Raw genomic sequence first — 19,798 nt, 5'->3', positions numbered from 1 at the left:
CGGCTGCCTCCACCACGCCACAAACCCCGAAGACGGCCTCGTGTAGATCCCATCCTCCCCCGGTCCCGTCCCCAGCCCTGCCCGGATCCGCCGTGCTTGTCCACAACCGCCGCCCCCACCCTGTCGTCGATCTCGCCCACGACGGCCGCCACCACCCCGCCGTCATCCTCGCCCATGGCGGCCACCCCCACCCCGCCGTCGTCCTCGCCCACGGCGGCCGCACCACCCCGCTGTTGACCTCTCCTCGATCCGCAACCAATCAAACCGCAACCAATCGCCCACCCCACCCTTCCTCCCTCTCACTCGCGCAGGTGCAGGCGCAGGGCACAATGCCCAATCCAAGGCGGCGCCATCCTCGTGCGAGCTCGCGGTGGCCATGACGGCGCAGGCGCTTACGCCGCCGCCACCGGAGCCGCACACGGCGGGGCGGTGGGCGGGCATGCTGCTGGCCGCTGCCGTCTATGCGCCGCGGGTCTACTACATGCAGGGCTTCTACATCGTCTCCTACGGCCTCGGCATCTACCTCCTCAACCTCCTCATCGGCTTCCTCTCCCCCATGGTTGACCCGGAGCTCGAGGCGCTCGACCAGGCCGGCCCCGTGCTCCCCACCCGTGGCGACAAAGAGTTCAAGCCCTTCATCCGCCGCCTCCCCGAGTTCAAGTTCTGGTATATCCATCTCTTCTGCTGCCCCCTTCTTATGATTTGATTGCGTCAAATTGATGCTACATTCGAGATCAGATGCAATACCCTTCTCGAGACCCAGATTTGATCGAATAGCTTGCTTCTTTTTCCAGCAGTTTCGCAAGATTTGCCTGCTAGCAAGTGGGCTCACCAACAACCCATTTGTAAATAGGTGGATAGTTGGAACATTTATACAACCTTGCTAATTCATGTGCCTTGCCATCTACTACATTAGATGTGATACACCCATTTTGTTGACCTGCTTGAGCGTTTTCCATTCATAGTCGGAGCCACTTGCTGACAAAGTTTTCTAGTGCAATTGCTTAGGATTGCATAGTGTGGGTTTCTCTAGGTGAACTCTTGCATTTGTGTGCAATTGGAGTTTTGTAGTGCTCTGACTTTAAGAGGTTGTGTATTCTGGAAAGGATATGCTGCATTTTCTAGGCCATTCCATCTTGCTAACTGCTTTTACTTCCCTATGAAGAGCTGTTAGCTTTCCATTTTGTAAAATAACTCCTTGTTAAGCCATTTGTTGTTCTGTCCATGGTAGTCTCGGTGTTGTATGCATGGTTCAGAAGTTCAGATGGGATTCTACAATCAATATCTTTCCAGTTTGCAAGTAGTATATGTTAGCTGCCTCTGCCGCATTGCTTTTCAAGTCATTGTGGTGTTCTTTTAGTGGTATTTAGTCTGATGTTATATGGTAACATTTTGATCCTTCAATCTGCTCTCTAGCACTTAAAAATTCATTTGGTGCCTAATTGGTAGGCTTCCTCTGTTTCCTTGCTGCAGGTATTTACCAGGGTGGTGCATGGAAGGTCAGGGTTGAACTTACAGAAGCTTACCCATACAAATCGATATATCAGAACTAGTTTACTAGTCTTGACTTTGAGGATTTTTACCAACTGAAGCACCACATTTTTGCTGTTGTCCTGCCGTTGCTGCAGACCTTGTGAATATCTTTGAGGTGTTCCTGCCTCAGCTTCTCCTGTACCCTAACCCCTCAGACCCGTGACTCCTACATGATCCTTTTCTGGCATGCCACGAGGTCCAGGCCCCTGGTATTTCTTTTTTGCCATGCACGCGCCGGCATGTCTGCCTGTCTGCCCGTGCCATGCCACGCCATTGCTGCAGCACCACTGCTCTGTTCTACCAGCACTAATAATAAGTGTGTCTAAGTGTGTCCTGCTGAACCTGACAGTAGCTACCACTGTCAGTGCACCTGTGCTTGCCATTTTGTGTGTTACTCATATGTTCCATAAGTTTGCATTACTCTGCATAGAGCTTGCTTCAAAACATTGCATTGTCCGAGTGAGTTTGGGGTTTACAGTATTCATATTGTCTAATGTTGAGTTTGTGTCACTCTGCATGCCCATACTATTAGCTTCCGTTCATCATTGCTGGTGCTGGTAATCACTAGTGTGCGAGTAAGTGTGGAGTTTACAGTATTAATATCGTGTGATGATGAGTTTGTGTCACTCTGCATGCATGCCAAGTTCTCCATAAGCATTGCTTTGCTACTCTGCTTCTGTTCCTCGCTGCTGTTGTTGGTAATCACTCTGACAGTACAAGCCTTTTAGGTGATACATCGTCAACAAAACATGCTAAGCTTGCCTATTCGATACACATGCTTAGGCACAATCGTTAGGACCGGGCTGTGCGCGGCAAGGTGCGCTGCAGGTCTTGTACAACATGAGGTCTAGTACAACATGACAGTCATAAAGTTGCACTATTTAGCCACTGGTAGGGTAGGATATACCCAAATGTGGTCAGTATAGGAACCAGGGTCCCCTAATTGCTAGCAAAACTTGTGTAATGAGCTCTTGTTACCTTCTACTAATGTGTAGTCTTGTTTTTTTAGTACTTCTGTATTGGTATCCAGAAATAAAATTCATATGTTTCTATATATGTTCTTTTAGATAAGTATGTCAATACATAACTAGTAATGTAAATGGTGTGACGCAGTTCTAAATAAAAATGCAAATAGCTTGTGAATGTCAATCTCATGTGACTCAGTCAATGAACTTACTATATTAGTCTCTTAGACCAATACATGCTTTTCTGTAACTTTAGATATTTTCCACAATAGTTTGCTTGGTCCTTCATATCTAAAGCTTGCATGTACTGTAGAAGCTCTACTTTATGCTAATACTTGCTTGTGTAACATCTTTCATGGCATACTTCTAAATGGACAAGTACGTGCGACGTCCAGCGTCAACGATGCCGCGGACCATATGTTCAACTGCAGCCCCATCCATTGCATCGACACAAAGGTATGTACCTGTCTTGCTGAACAGATATAGGCCTGATGCTTGATGTCCTTATGCCTGATGCTTGATGTCCTTATGCATGATGCATGTATCAAGTGACATACGCATAATTAACTTTGACATAGTTGCTCTGTTACAACAGATGGCAAGATGAATAGCTTTGTTTAATTCCATCATGCACCTGGTAGTTTAATGGGTACTATTGATTGAATATGAATGTTATTCCATATACTCAAATGGAACTTCGATCTGCTGTAACTTTAAATGATGGTTTTTAAACCTTGTCGTGTATGTGAAACATTCCATGCTCGTTTGCTGCTAAGTTTCTCATATGTGCCAATTCAATTTCGAATTTTGATGAATAGCCATATTCTGGAGAATAATAATAAGTAGGATGATAATATACTGGTGTATCTTTACCTTTTGTTTTAAAAGTACTCTGTATTCTATCAGTGACATACCTTTTGTTCTCTTTTGAATGCTCAGATGTTTTGCATCAGGCTGTCATTGCTAAGGGAGAAGCAGGACTTGGAGAAGAAATCTTTCCATTAAGCAGATTACATGTTTGGTTGCTGTGAAGTACCAGATAGGCTAGTACTATTTTTTTCATGTAAATGCAAATGCAGCAGCGCCATGTAAAAACTTAGTTAGCCTGCAGTCAGTCAGTAGTATTGCTGGAATTGCTGGAATAGCTTAGGCTCAGCGTTAGGCTCAGCCAGCCAGCCAGCCTCAAATATTATTGCTGGAATGAATGGTTGTAATATAATAACATTGCATGTTGCTTTGAAAATGTATCAAAACTGGGCTTGGCCCAAGATAGCTTGTGGTGTGATGTGTTGTAATGTCAATGGCATAATAATTTTTTTGGATTGGATCAATTTTTTCGGAACTGGGCTAGGCCCAAGTTATATTGGACAATTATTTTTGAGGGAAAAACATGAGAGGCACAACAAAGAAATGGCCCATAAAAATACATGATCAAAAAGAAAACCTGCTGTTAAAAGGGCCATGCAAAGAAATCAAAGGCTGAATTGTTGGCTAGACCCATGTTGTTGGGCTAGGCCCATGAAGAAAACCTAATTGGACCGGGCTGATTCTTGCGCCACACCAGCTTGCCACGTTGGATGCCTACATGGCCTGGGGAGGTTGCTAGTGACCAAAACAAAACAATAGGCATATTTTGGTCGTACACGTCTACGACCTTCTCACAGAGAAGGTCGTGAATGTCAGTTTACGACGGCCAGCTTTTGACCTTCTGTTTTTTTGTCACAAAAAGGTCGCAAATGGAAAATAGTGACCTTTGAGTGACCAATAGTCAAGGTCACAAGTTAGCATATTTCTTGTAGTGAAAGCAAAGGTATGAAAACACCCATGCCTACTAGTGGACATCTTGACTTGACCAAGGATGGCAAACCGGTTGACCAAAAGGTTTACTGCTCTATGATTGCTTCATTATTATATCTATGTGCCTCCTATCTCGATATTATGCTAAGTGTGTGCATGTGTGCATGATATCAAGCGGCCCGCTTTGGCATTTGGTATCCTAAGATGTCTTCTTTCGATCTTGTTGGCTACTCCGACTCGGACTATGCCAAAGACAAGGTCGATAGAAAATTCACTTTGGGTACTTGTCAATTTCTTGGTAGATCTCTTGTATCTTGGTCCTCCATGAAACAAAACTCAGTATCCTTATCCACCGCCGAAGCGGAATACATTGACGTCGGATCATGTTGTGCTCAATTACTTTGGATGACCCAAACCCTTAAGGATTATGGGATATGTGAAACATGTTCCATTGCTTTGTGATAATGAAAGTGCTATTAAGATTGCTCACAATCCCATGTAACATTCTCGAACTAAGCATATTGAAGTTCTTCATCATTTCATTCGGGGTCATGTTGCTAAAGGAGACATCAATGTTAAGCATGTTCGTACCGATAAACAATTGGCAGATATATACACCAAACCGCTTGATGAGGAAGTGTTTTGCTGTTTGAGAGGTTAAAATGCATCAACCTTGGAGTAGGAACTCCATATAGATGCATTCAAGTCATGAGCCTTTCTATGACTAATCCTTGATATTTCTTTTAATATGATGATCGTATGTCTAGGATCTATACTTGTACCCTTGCATGTTATCTAACCCTTGTAGGTACTTGGATGAGCCCAAATCTATGAGATTGCAAGTCACTCACATCTTAAGCAATCTCTACATCACCAAGTTTCTACTATATGGTTGTGGAATACAAGGAAGGATGAGCTCACTCAACATATCCTTTGACGATTTCTATATATCCAATTTCATTTGGTATAAAGTTTCACGATTGTCATTTTGGATACACAAGTGCTCTTCCTTGCAGGACTAACCCATGTAGGAAGATGAACTCACACTACAAGTGGTGCTCTCAACTCTATATGGACTACATCAACCTTGAGCATCCAACGCAAGTTCAACTACATGACAAAGATCAACACAACCAATTCATGAGTCAAAGCAACTCAACGAGATGTGAATACATCAAAATGCTTAAATGAGAAATGGTAACCCCATTTTGAACTTAAACAATGAGTATGACCTATGATCAAGTGTTGTCACTTGACTCCTCGGTCAGTATACTCTAACATTGGTGACTTTGTTGCCGACCCCCCTCTAGATGAAGTTTTCTAGTGTTTCTATGCTTTGTGTTTTTGCAGATGGTTCTTGCTATCTTGTCCCTCTTTTCAAAAAAAACTTCATCTAGATCTCTTTTCTTTTGTGAGTTTCCCTTTCTAATTCATTGCAAATCTTTTAGTAAAATCCTTGCAAATCCTTGTGAGATTTCAATTGCCAAGTGAGCTGAGTTGACAAGAGTTTTCTCAAGATTGAACTCGGACTCACCGATTCATGCCTATCGGCTAGGCCGAACTACAGGGATTACTTGTAGATAGTTCATCGGTACAACCGACGGGGACTAACTCGGTCTGACCGATATGCCTTATCCATGACACTTCCAACTCGGTGTCACTGATGAAAATGGATCGGCTTTACCGATTTCACAGCTGAGAAAACTTTTTTCCATTGCATATTTCATTTCTTCTTCGGCTCCACTCAATGTTTCTTATCCTCTATCCGCATCATATACTACATGTTGCTTTGTAGTGTGTCTCAAGGACCAAACCTATTTGACTCATACTCCGGAAGTTCCCTTCTTGGAAACTGATGTCAAAGGGGGAGAGAGAGAGAGCACATCAAAGCTTATCACATGGGAGAGAAAGCACATCTTAGCTTCTCCAGATGCTTGTTAACAATAGAGGAGAGAAGTCACATGTCTTTAAGAGGGGAAATACATGTTAATATATAGTTGATTGTGCCATTTCTTGCTTTAATATTTCTTGCTCTGATTTTCACTTACCCTACCTTATCCCATTATCCAATATCAAATTCAGGGGGGGAAAGAGTTCAAATCTAGGGGATGAAAATCTTTGGAATTCATTGCATATCTTTTATCTTTGGGGACATGTTTATATCCAAATGAAGTACTAAGTACTCACTCATTACATGTCATCCCAGCCTTGGTACTCTTGTGGTTTCCTGAACTTGCTTTATTTAGAGTGTTCTTGTGTTATCTAACCTTGTTTTCTCAAGCTCATCTCTTCCAAAGCCAGCTCAAGACCACAAGGTAAGTATATGCATCACACTCATGTGCATGATGATCTATTGCTGCTGCACATATTGTTGGCAAGAAGGACTCATGAACATGTAGGCACACCTATTCTATTTACATCATCTTCTCTGATGCATATAGCCAAGATACATGTAACTCATTGCTTGCTCTGACATGATTATACACTCACATGTTCTTATATTCATCTTTACATGATTGCATACATGTAGGGGGAGCCTCTACATGTTACATGTTCTTCCAAAGCTTTACTTGTTACTCTTCATATCTTTATATAAAGCTTTGATGTATGTTGTCATCAATTACCAAAAAGGGGGAGATTGAAAGCACAAGTGCTGCCTAGATGATTTTGGTAATTAATGACAACATATCTCTTGTTGGACTAATACTTTTATCAAGTGTATTTCAGATGAGTTCAACAATGGCGTGGCAAGGGCAAGAGGATGTGGAACCCCTTCAAATGCTGAGGACAAAGATTGTCAAAGGCTCAAGACTCTTCATTTTCATTTTAGTGATCTAAGATCACATTGAGTCCATAGGAAAGCCAATACTATTAAAAAGGGGATGAGGTGTTTCTTAATGGTCTACTTGCTCAAAGTGCTTAGTGATATTGCTCCAAAACCCTCAATCACTTTCCCACTCCAAATATGTCCAAAATCTAAAGTCAAACTCGGCCCCACGGATTTGATCTATCCGGCGCCACTGAGTTCAGTTGATATAGCCACTGCCAGAAACCCTAGACAATTCGGCCTCACCAATTGGGATCTCGGTCTCACTGAGATGGTCTTGAAAACTCTCTGTTGCCTATTGTAATTATTTCGGTCTCACTGAATTGTGCAATCGGTCCCACCGAGTTTGCTTGACCAACTCTCTATTTGCTCATTGCTGAAATCGGTCTCACCGAGTTCATGCAGTCGATCTCACTGAGATGAGGTTTTGCCCTAGCCCTAGCATATCGGTCCCACTGTGTCGATCATGTCGGTCCCACCAAGATTCCTAATGTTCACATTTTGAACTAAATCGGTCTCACTGAGTTCATTTATTCGGTTTGACCGAGTTGGGTCAAATCTGTGTAATGGTTGGATTTTGTGTGGAGGCTATATATACCCCTCCACCCCCATCTCCATTTGAGAGAGAGCCATCGGAATGTGCCTACACTTCCACTCATTTTCTAAGAGAGAACCACCTACACATATCTTGAGACCAAGACATTCCAATCCTACCACAAGAATCTTGATCTCTAGCCTTCCCCAAGTTGCTTTCCACTCAAATCTTCTTTCCACCATAGACAAATTTGTGTGAGAGAGTTGAGTGTTGGGGAGACTATCATTTGAAGCACGAGAGCATGTATTTCATCATAAACACACCATCTATTAACTTTTGGAGAGTGGTGTCTCCTATATTGGTTAGGTGTCACTTGGGAGCCTCCGACAAGATTGTGGAGTCGAACTATGGAGTTTGTAAGGGAAAGGAGATCGCCTGCTTCATGAAGATCTACCCGAGTGAGGCAAGTCCTTCATGGGCGATGGCTATGGTGCATAGACAAGGTTGCTTCTTCGTGGACCCTTCTGGGTGGAGCCCTCCGTGGACTCGCGCAACCGTTACCCTTCATGGGTTGAAGTCTCCATCAACATGGATGTATGATAGCACCACCTATCGGAACCACGCCAAAAATCTCAGTGTCTTCCTTGCATTTGCACACTCCAATCCCACCCCTTTACTTTGTTGCAACTAGCATGCTTTACTCTTTACGCTGCTTATACTCTTGCCATGCTTGCTTGAAATGTATTGTGCATTCTTAAACTTGTGCTAAAACTCCACCTCAACTTGACAAACTTAAAAACTGCTACATTTGCTTGTTGAGGTTCTAATCACCCCCCTCAAGACACCACTTCTCGATCCTTTCAGGCGTGTATGGGAACGAAAAGATACACCGGAGGCACGGGAGGACCAACAACGTATGAATGAAAAATACGGCATGCATCCAAAGTAGTATCAAGGTCCTTCCAGCTACGCTCTTACCGAAGAAGAGAACGACATATTTTCTGAATGACTTCTTAGTATCAAGATCCTGTCTGGCTTCTCGTCAAATATAAAGCTAATAATAAATATGGCAGAGAAAATATTCCAAAACCTAAAGTCTCTTGACTTCCACGTGATTAAGACGCAATTGCTTCTGGTTGCATTGAGGGGGCTTCTACTAGAAAATGGTCGATTAGCCATTGTGAAGCTATGTGCATTCCTCAATGCAATTTCTTAGAAGGTAGTTGATCCAGAAATCCTACCAAGGTTACATAATGATTTGGTCAAATGTCTTGTCAGTTTCGAGTTACTGTTCCCACCATCCTTCTTCAATATTATGATGCACGTCCTAGTTCACCTAGTCGAAGAGATTGCCATTCTGGGTCCTATATTTCTACACAATATGTTCCCCTTTGAGAGGTTCATGGGAGTCTTCAAGAAATATGTTCATAACCGTGCTAGGCTAGAAGGAAGCATCCCCAAGGGCCATGAAACAGAGGAGGTTATTGAGTTTTGTGTTTACTTTATTCCTGACCTTAAGCCAATTGGTGTTCCTCAATCGCCACGTGAGGGGAGACTGAGTGGAAAAGGCACGCTAGGACCATAATCAATAATATGTAGGGACGGGCATTCTTGGGTGCATGCACACTACACAATTCTACAAAATTCTACCTTGGTGGCCCTATATATCAATGAATATAAGAATATTGTACGCTTCCAACTCCCGAGGCAGTCTGACGACTAGATTAGACGTGCACACATGGAGACTTTTGGAGGTTGGTTGCAAACACCACTACAAAAAAAATACACTTCCGTGATGATACATGTTTGTCAGAGTAGGTCGCGCTTTTTGTCATGCATGTACATCCATGACGATTTTATGACAGAATCAAGATAGTCATACCTGTGTTTTCGTAGAAGTGTTCCATGACATTACCAAAATTATCATCACGGAAGTGTCCACTTCCGTGACGATAAATCGCGCGTCAAAGAAGTGCTTTCGTCAAGGGTGACCGACACGCGTAATCCACCGTAACGGAACACCGTTAAGCTATCGGGTCAGGTTTTGGATTTGATAACCCATTAACAGCCCCGACCAATGGGGATTTTCCACGTGTAAAATCATCATTGGCTGGAGGAAACACGTGTCGGCTCACCGTTGGGACAGATGTCATCCGATCATTGGACTGAAGGCGCATATGATACGGCGACACGTGGCATGACCCAACAGAGGCCCATTCCTGTGAAAAGGCCGGCCCGTTTGACTTGGTTAAAAGGTGACGGGCCGGCCCACGGAAAGCCGGTTAACGGCCTGTTCGCATATAGCCCATTTACAGCCTGCTAACCCAGGGCCCGTTACGCCCTATCCGAATTAGGCCCAGTAGCGTCATATGGGCCATCCAATATGATTCCAGCCCGTTTTAACTTCCGGCCCATGTGTGGCCCATGACTTCTTTTGGCCCATATGAGGCCCTTTGTAACTCTTGGCCCATTAACTACCCATGGTGAAACTGGCCCATAATGAAAAGTGTATCACTTTATACCTATTAACGGCCCGTTATTCTATTGGGCCGTTTCCAGCCCAGGTTATCTTTCGGCCTTCTCAGGTCCCATTGATTCTTGGGCTCATTTGCAGCATTCGGTTACATACGCCCGTTACTATCATTTTCTGCTTGTGGGCCAAATTCAGCCCGTCGTTACAGTCGGCCCGTTTGCAGACCATTAATACGTTGGGCCGTTTTCATGTCAAAAAAACCCGTTGGGCTGTTTTCATAGAGTTATCAAATATGATTGCGGTGTCCTGGACTAGGGGGTACTCACCACGTCGTCTCCCGATCAGTTGGATTGGGCCGAGGACCACCATGGCCGTATACTCATGGGCCAGTCCGGACAGTTGCCGCATACAAGGAAGATTCCACAAGACTTGGCGATCAAGACAAGGACTCCTCCCCACCGGTGTATTCGGCTAGGACTCTTGTTATCCTAGGCCTCTGGTGCATTATATAAACCAGGGCCAGGCTAGTCGACAAATATACAATATACAACAACAATCATACCATAGGATAGCTTCTAGGGCTTAGCCTCCTTGATCTCGTGGTAGATCTACTCTTGTAATACCCACATCATCAATATCAATCAAGCAGGACGTAGGGTTTTACCTCCATCGAGAGGGTCCGAACCTGGGTAAAACATTGTGTCCCTTGCCTCCTATTACCATTGATCCTAAGACGCACAGTTCGGGACCCCCTACCCGAGATCCGCCGGTTTTGACACCGACATTGGTGCTTTCATTGAGAGTTCCGCTGTGTGATTGGCGAAATGATCAATGGCTCGACTGGAGCTCAACTGCGACGTCGGCTTCTTCGTCACCAGCTCGACTGGTCACCTTGGCTTGACCGAGGACTGCGCCCTACCTCCGATCATCATGTTCGGATGAAGGCCTTCATCAATACCAACTCCGATCTCTATCAAGATCATGGAGGAGTCATCCATGGAGCTCGGGGGCTCAACGTCAACATTGCCCTGAGGCGACCGTGCTGTTTTTTGGACAGCAAACTTGTATCTGCCGCCACCGCCTCCTCGAGTGTCGCTTAAACGATTACTTCGGTGGAATTATGCGGAATGAAGTCTACAACAACCCTGCAAAAATTTCGTCGAGTTCCGATGGAGGAATCTCCGGCAATCTCCGATATACCGGAGCCTTGTTGAATCTGGACGAGAATACGGACGAGTTTAGGGCGTGGTATCCAGCGTCTAGCTCGGATGTCCTTTGGAGGATCCAACCGTTGATTTGCTGTGGAATTCCCTTATCTACCACCTGCCAAAAATTCAGCTCAATCCGACCGTCCAAACTCCGGGAAACTTCCGATTAGTGCATCACTTTTTGGATCTGTTTTCTGCACGAGAACGAATCCGACCCGAATTCATCTTCTTTATGAACGGGATCTCAGACATCCTTTTTGAAGGAAGTTTTCATATGGGGTGTTGTGTTTTATTGTCAAACACATTCTAATAATATTAAAAGTATTCTTGCAATACGAACTTCACCGTCGCGCCGGTGTCAAACCAGCCCGACAACATCACTCCACGGCGGTCGACCTGCGTTAGACACGTCGTCGCTTTGTTGGGCCGAGCTCAGTTTCTCCCGATCATCATCTCGGCCAGCCGAACAATAGTTCGGCATCGCGAAGGATAAATCATCACCAACATCGCCGCCCCACGGATTACATGGAGAGGGCACACCTGCATCGCCGCACGGTTACTTCATCAAGCCGGCATCGACCACGTCACGACCTGCATCGGCAGGGCCGCACTGTTGCTTTTTCAAGCTGGTGTCCATCACGCCGACCTACTTCGACTCATCGGCTGACACCGAGGCTTCATCACGTTAGCTGGACCGGGGGCTTCATCATCTCTTCATCAACCTACTCTGGAGACTTCGGCGTCGCTGGCCGACCAGCTCCGTCACATTAGCTGGACCAAGGGCTTTGCCTCGGCGAGCCAACCTTTGCCAGCATCGCCATGCCGTTGCTTTATCGCCCATCAGGCGATAGGTGTGCGGATCGAGTCCCAATTTTGGGAATCACCTTTCTTTAGATTGCTACAACAAATAAGCCAGGTGCTATTAATCCTAGTATTTTTTGCTTGTTAGGGTTCATTTTTTCCAATGAATTATTACTCTAGTTTGTCCGTCATATGTACGCAGGTCTATCAAATGGTGGCCGCATTAACGACGGTCACATGGTGGTTCGGTCAGTTTCCGTACATAGTCCGGCGAACGCCGCATTCGGAACTCGAACCGACCTGTGAATTCAGGCCTTGCCATGCCTTTACCGCATCACGCCGCCGCCCTGCTTCGACATTGACTTCGGCGCCAGGCCATATTTCTTTTATTACTCACTCTGCATAAATTATTTGTTATGCAACGATTTTTTTATTACTATTATCTCCGGTTTGCACTGTTTTTTGTGCACAGGAAAATGATCCAGCCGGACTATATCCTTTGACGTCACCTCGGCTGGCCGGGGGGCTTCGTCAACACTTCATTACCCCATGTCAGGGACTTTGGCATCACTCTGCCGTCCTGCATTGACCGTGCTATGTCACCACTTCGGAGTGCCGAGCTCCTTGCTCCGCCACCTTGGGACCGGCTTGGGGGATGGAACCTTGTCCCGCATCAAGCTCGGACCGCGCCGTTAATACCGAACACATTAACCAACTAAGTTGCCTTCATGCTCAAAGTTTTAAATTTCTAACTTGTGTTCGGTTCGACCAAGAATTATACTTTTTTGTAAAAAAGTTGCTTGTAAAAATTTTCCTTGTCGAAACTTTGTTCGCACACACTTGACGCGCTACCCACGCTCATTATACCTGGGGGCTTCTTTAACAGAAGCTTATTAATACGAGCTTTATGCCCAACACATGTGTCACACTTCCGCATGTACCTTTTATTCACCATTCTATGCATCGATATGACTTAAGTTTTGGCCAAGATGGGTTGCCTGGCTCCTGTGCTTACCCCTACGTTCATGATTGTTCGCCTAGGTGGTAAAGGGAGCACCTCTGCGATTGTTACTGCCGGGTCAGCCGGATGTGTACCTCAGACTGGGTGAAGCCGAAAGCTAGCGTTCTTAAGGGAATACTCGGTCGGTGAACTAAAAGATGATTTCTTACCTATTTATTTACCTGCCCCCAGATGTTTTTCTGCTCTTTTCGCAGTCCGGACATGCACTTTAGGGCAAGCCTCCCAGGGAAAGGAACCCCTAACGGAACTATTCTCCCTGGAAGATGTTTCTTACTAACCATGTAATATAACATAACTAGTTGGGCACTTGTCTGATAAAGCACTAATGACCCCTACGCCTGGTCTCCACGCATGCCCCGGTTTTTATAACCGCGAGGGTATTCGGACACACTCCGGACTATTGGGTCCAGAGGTTGAAGCGAAAAGGTCCGCTACGACAAACGATCTACAATCCGGCTAGAAGGCATTCTACATGTCACCTTACATTTTATAGTCAACTTTTACCCAAGTCGCTTGGGGGCTCTTATGTTTATTTGAGCTATTTCATACTAAGTGTTTTTCTTCTTAGTCATTGCAAAGTTAAAGCACGGCAGAAGCACTTTTTTCTAAAGTCCAATTTTCGGATTGGCACCGAACACTTGATCTTGTTCGGACGTCATGTTTTTACTGACGTTTTTTGGTTCTCCAAGCTTTTGGCACTTTTAACTATTTGTGTGTTTTCAGCACAAGTCTCGCAGTGCAACGTCGGACACCTTTAGAGATTCGGCAAAAACATTCTTGGATATTGCTATATATGCATCAGCTTCGAATTGTGTCTTCGGTCAATAGTTGGGTTGCCCGGCTCCCGCGCTTGCCTCCTACGTTCCACTTTGTTCGGCTAGGTGTGCAAAGGGAGAACCACTGCGATTGTGCTTCCAGCTCGCATGGTCAAGCACCTCAGTGGAGAAAGCCGAAAACTGACTGTCACAATAGGTGTAAACTGGTCAGCGATCCGATGACTATATTAAATGACGGGCCATTCATAACATTGGCCGAAGTGTTTCCGGCTTGACCTCGACTGTCGCCGAACACTACCGGGGGCTATTAACTGGCCTCCCAAACTAAATCCTCGATCTTTTGCTCTTACATTGGAGCTGAGGTTTCATGATCAAGCTTAGCATGACAACCCAAAGAAAGGAACCGATAGCGGGACTATTTTCTTTGGAAGACATTTCTTCTGTTAAACAGCAATATAACATATCTCTCTGCGTACCTTTGTTTAGAAAGCCGTATGACCAGATTGCCTTGTTTGTCGTAAATCTTTGCCCTCATAAAGGCTTTATAAAGTAGGACAAACACTCCTCGGCTACCGGCCGAGGAGGTTGAAGCTCATGGTCGGTCAACAAAGTTTTGTACAATGCGGATCCGAGCATTAATGACATAAAGTACTTGGATACATTGAGTCATTACACATAATTTGTGATTTTACTATGGATATTGATCCTTAATTCGGCCACCCGTGCCCGCATTAAGGCTCGGGGGCTACTGGGCTTCGGGCTTATTATTTACAAATATTAAAGGGGCACATCGATCCCCTGGTCTCGTATTGCCACCCGACCAGTGTCTCGGGGGCTACTGCATTGCCTGTTCTATGCAGAAAATTTTAAGTGCAATACAGTTTTCGAGGAGATTTTGATCCTCAGGTTGGTCGGCCGCACCCAACCTGAGTCTCGAGGACTGAGCACGCCGCTTTTTTTGTCCCGAAGTATTCTGCCGAGCTAGGACTTGATCCTCAGACCGATTTTGCAAATCAACCTGAGTCTCAGCGGCTACGGGGATCGGCGGTCTTATGTCATCCTTCATGTGCATCTCGGGTTTTAGACCGATACCCACCTTGAGGGCTACTGGCACCAATCAAAAATATTGACAAAAATCGGCCCACATTCAGGGTGGTGCACCACCTCAGAAGCAGTCCGGCATAAAGCTCGGGCGCTAGTGGCTGGCTCCATAGAGGGCATTTCCGGCATTAAGCTCGGCTAAACTCCTTCAAACCTCTTTGAACCAAGGTGATTTACGACACCTCGGATACAGTCCGGCGTTGGAGCTCGGATACAATCCGGCGTTGGAGCTCGGATACATAGTCCGGCGTTAAAGCTGGGAAGCAGTCCGGCATTGGTGCTCGGCTGCAAAAGATGCCTCGAATGCAGTCCGGCGTTGGAGCTCGGACGCAAGAGGACGTTACCGCCCGGGAACAACTTCAAACCCGAGGTGTGGCATAAAAATAACAAGGCATTGATAAAGGCCGGAAACTTAAAGGGGCTCTTCGGATACCCAGTGTGTAAACTCGTCGAATGCATTTCGGCGATCCTCGAGATCAAAGATGAGAAGATTTGTTGAACCAGTTTTCAAGACCGGCAACCGAAGATGAGGAACAGTTCGGAAGAATCGAGGAGCATCCCTAACTTGAAGACCGGTTCAGGGGGCTACTGACGGTGTCCTGGACTAGGGGGTACTCACCACGTCGTCTCCCGATCAGTTGGATTGGGCCGAGGACCCCCATGGCCGTATACTCATGGGCCAGTCCGGACAGTTGCCGCATACAAGGAAGATTCCACAAGACTTGGCGATCAAGACAAGGACTCCTCCCCACCGGCGTATTCGGCTAGGACTCTTGTTATCCTAGGCCTCTGGTGCATTATATAAACCAGGGCCAGGCTAGTCGATAGATATACAATATACAACAACAATCATACCATAGGCTAGCTTCTAGGGTTTAGCCTCCTTGATCTTGTGGTAGATCTACTCTTGTAATACCCACATCATCAATATCAATCAAGCAGGACGTAGGGTTTTACCTCCATCGAGAGGGCCCGAACCTGGGTAAAACATCGTGTCCCTTGCCTCCTGTTACCATTGATCCTAAGACGCACAGTTCGGGACCCCCTACCCGAGATCCGCCGGTTTTGACACCGACAACGATCTATTAACGGCCCATTATGGTCCACGAATAGTACAACCCATGATTGGCGAAATGATGATACACCCCGTAGAAGGCCCATGGATCTACGCCCCGTATGAGGCCCATGGATCTACGGCCCGTATAGAAGCCCAATGGATCATACGGCCCGTATAGAACGCTAATGGATCCTATGGTCGGAAGAAGGCCCATGGATCATACAGCCTGCAGGAGGCCCATGGTTACAACAGTCTGTGTGTTGCCATGATTAGTTTGGCCTAGTTACCAAAAATAGGCTATTGTGGCCACTAGAAAAAGACAGAAAAAGAACTGCAGTGACTACAAGCAAACAACTAAACAAGACAATAAGGAAATAAATAAGCAAGCAATTAATGCTAGCCTATTACCGCTATTACACATATTACATCCACTCGGCATCAAAGTTCGCCACCAGTGCAAATATAGGGAACAAAGCAACATATTACATACATTGGCCGTCAAAATTGGCCACCAGTGCAAATAAACGCGATAGCAAAACAAGAGCATAACTGAAACAACTTCAGAAGAGCTCAAGAAACGTTATCTTGGGTATCCACCATGCTGACAATAAGCTTAGCAAGCTGATTAGATTTGTCCTGTTTGGCGCTAAAATCCTCCAACGCTTGCTGTTGCACCAGAAAGTATGCATCTGAATGCTCCAGGGACTTCCACAGTCCTTCCGCTTCTTGTCGCAACACAACTGATCGATGTCTTTCAGCTTGTAGTTGAGACTCAAGAAACCGAACTGATTCAGACAGTGAGTTTGAATAGCTTGTGCAATCGGTAGTGGCCAGTAACTCGAACACTAAACCAAGACAGGACTTTGGGGTTGTCTTGCTGTCTTCAAGATAGTCTTCCTTAGATGTTTTATCAGCTTTGTTGGAGACCAACAAGGATGTGTCACTATCCTGAACCTTATCTGCATTACTTCCTTTACCATTGCTTAATAAGGCACTCTTCCCCAATATTCTGTCAGCATTCTAAAAGAAGAAACAAGCAGACACATAACAAGTTTAGCATGTACTAGTATATGAAACTCATTTCGGTGAACCAGTTCATTAGTAAGGTGGATAGGATTAAACTACCAAGTCTTCTATTGCCAAGTACTAGTACATAATAAAAGCATCAAACAAACACATATTTATGTCCTATGGTCACTGCATTGTCTTGCCAAATCAAATTAGAGACACGGTTCAAATCATACCAGTTCAAGACAAAGCAGCAGTGAAAGAATACAAAGCGTGGGAAACTACATGGCACAACAAGATTTCAGATGGGTACCACGGGTCTACATGTACAACAACACTATTGGCTCTGTTGTGATGCTAGTAATGTGCATGATATGAAAGCCAACTGTATACACAATTGAAATTGAAATCAAAAGAGCTATTGATAAGAGCAAACCTATTAAAGAAACATGCGTGAACATACTTGCTGTGCCATTTGAGTTTTGATTGGATCCTTCAATTTAAAAATAAGTTTGTATGAGTAAATACAGTGATACAAGAGCAAAGCAATCATAGTTAAAAAAGGCGCGCCTAAGCGAGCGCTTAAGCGCGCCTAGGCTCTAGGCGTTGGCAAAACGCATTGCGCATAACTACGCTTAATCTGTGCATAACTATGCATAAGCATGCGCTTTGGTCAGTAAAGCGCAAGGCGGTGGCAAAACGCACAATTAACGCCTAGCGCTTTTTTGAACTATGACAACAATGGAATCTTAAATTAGAACAGTTGTTCTTCTGGTTTAGGCACTTGTTCTACATGAACAGAGTACAGTAAGACGCAAGAATATAATACTTAAAAATAGAAAATGAGCTCATAGACCTTACCACATTCTTGGTTCGGGACCAGTAAAGAACAAGGCATTCCTAGTCATCATCCAGTAAATGTGTTTCAGGAGAACGTAAGGGAATTTGATGAGTTTCTTTGCCGGTGAAGTACGTTTTCTTCAGGTAATTCTGATACTGCCACCAAGCATTCTTGAAGATAGCAGAGGTATTAGCACAGGTTACCTCATCCTGAGTTTCCAAATTGGTCCTTCTCTATAGAGAAAAATGGGAAAATTTGTTGTATTATAACCATCATGGAGGTAGGATGTATGGGACGAAGCAAAGTAATTGCCATGAATAACATTACTTACACATAACTCCTGGACAAACACCTGGAACTGGCATTTTCCTTCATCTTTAGTATAATATTTCCAAGATGGGAAGATACGCACATACGATTTAACAACATCAAATGCGATAGATGCTAAACTACGACTAGCTGGTTGTGCTTCCTCCATAGGAATAGGCGTACTAACTTGTGGAGTTGGGGTTCGCCGTGATAGTACTGGCCCTTTGAGCACTGGAGCTGCCTTACTAACTGCTCTTGTTTGGGAGCTCTATGGTGGAGATGGTGTTGTGTCAATAGGAACTGGGTTACTATCGGCTGGGGTAGGGGTTAGATTGGGTGAAGCTGGTTCTCTGTCCATCGCAGTAGGGGTACAATCTGCGAGAGTTTGGGTTATGTGTGGTAGGGCTGGTTCTTGTGCATGTACAACCGGGGTGCTATCTCCACCAACAGGCAGCACTGGTTTATTTGAAGACCGTGTTTTTAGTCCGCTAGATACTGGCATCACCCGCTCCAATTCAAATGGCTGATAAACAGGAAACATAGGTGAATGTACAGACATTGTATGAGAGATAGATGCAATAGATAGTGTGGAAAAAAGAGGGCATGAAATAGTTGACATGTATATTGTTTAACTAAAACGGATAGCATGACATAATTTCACATATATGATGTCTATCTAAACTGGATAGCATAGCATAACATAATTCAAAGATATGATGAATAACTAAACAGGATCGCATGACATAATTCACCTACATTTTATCTAAGTAATCAGGATCGCATCATTTAATTCACATATGTGATTTATATGCTAAACAGAGGGCATTCGATATGATGTCTGAACTAAGAATGTGGTGTTGAATATTGTGTATATGATGTCTAAACTATGCAATGCAAGACACCGTATGCATGATATGAGCAATATAATCGTGCCAAGTTAGAGCATACACCTCAGTGGGGGAATAGGACTGGTCATCTGTCTCTGAATCCATCTCTGAGGAGCTATCGGGACCCAACAAGAGATCTGCTTCGACAGGTAGCACTGTCTGCTCTGAAGGCCTTGTTTTCACTCCAGATTCACAGGAAGAGTAGTTTAATGTACAAACATTGTCGACAAATGGAAATATAATGAAGAAAAGGATGGGCAAGATATCATTCAAATATATGATGCCTGGTTAAACAAGATGGCATTGCACATTTCACATATATTATGGTTGGCTAAAGACACGAGACTGCATAATTCCCATATATGATATAGGAACTAAACAGGTGGCATTACAGAATATGTCTAAACTAAGCAGATGACATATATGATGTCAAAAGTAAGCACTGCAAGGAAACATATGCATGATATGACTAACATCATCATGCCAAGGTAGAGCAAACACCTTGGGGGGGTAAATAGGAGTGGTCAGCGGCGTCTGAATCTGCCTCAGAATAGATATCTTCCTCTGGATTACAATCTGGAGAGGGGTGGGGAGGGTTTGCCATTGAACCCACCATGGACCAATGTCTGCATGACATTGTATTGCTGCGCAAAACTCTT

Source organism: Triticum aestivum, chromosome 5B (assembly GCF_018294505.1).
Source record: "Triticum aestivum cultivar Chinese Spring chromosome 5B, IWGSC CS RefSeq v2.1, whole genome shotgun sequence".
NCBI lineage: Eukaryota > Viridiplantae > Streptophyta > Magnoliopsida > Poales > Poaceae > Triticum > Triticum aestivum.
This window is presented reverse-complemented; position numbering follows the sequence as displayed.